The sequence below is a fragment of the Dendroctonus ponderosae genome, unplaced genomic scaffold (genome assembly GCF_020466585.1).
Source record: "Dendroctonus ponderosae isolate FM_Combo_2020 unplaced genomic scaffold, Dpon_F_20191213v2 Dpon_F_20191213_3, whole genome shotgun sequence".
Lineage (NCBI taxonomy): Eukaryota > Metazoa > Arthropoda > Insecta > Coleoptera > Curculionidae > Dendroctonus > Dendroctonus ponderosae.
In genome coordinates, this window is record NW_026018508.1 from 15,340,974 (window position 1) to 15,341,547 (window position 574).

Consider the following 574-nt stretch of genomic DNA (forward strand, 5'->3'; position numbering starts at 1 on the left):
TTCAAGTGGATTTTGCAACTCAAAAAAAAATTACGCAAATCTAAAACTTCTTGAAAGCAAGCATTTGTTGAAAAAACTGCGAACATTTCCTTATCGATGGTTCACTTTTTAAAAAGGTCATTTATTTCTCTCTAGAATGATGGACAAATGAGCGTTCTTGCTCATTTTGCCTCCGAGAAATGAGAAAAAACGAGGCGGGAAACATAGAATTTTGGCATAATYTTGCACCGTAGTGTCYGATATTCAAATTTCGCTTYCTGGGTCAAAACTACTCGAATTTCCTCACTCACGTTSTTAMGACTGAAGCGAGTTTTCAATTATCTATTCAACGATGCCAAAACGAATTCTGTGGCTCAAATAACCTCGAAAAAAACAGCATCATGTTCAAGTGGATTTTGCAACTCAAAAAAAATCACGCAAAGCTAAAACTTCTTGAATTCAAGCATTTTTTGAGAAAACTGCCAACMTTTCCTTATCGATGGTTTACTTGCTAAAAAGGCCATTTATTTTTCTCTCGAATGATGTACAAATGAGCGTTCTTGCTCATTTTGCCTCCGAGAAATGAGCAAAAACG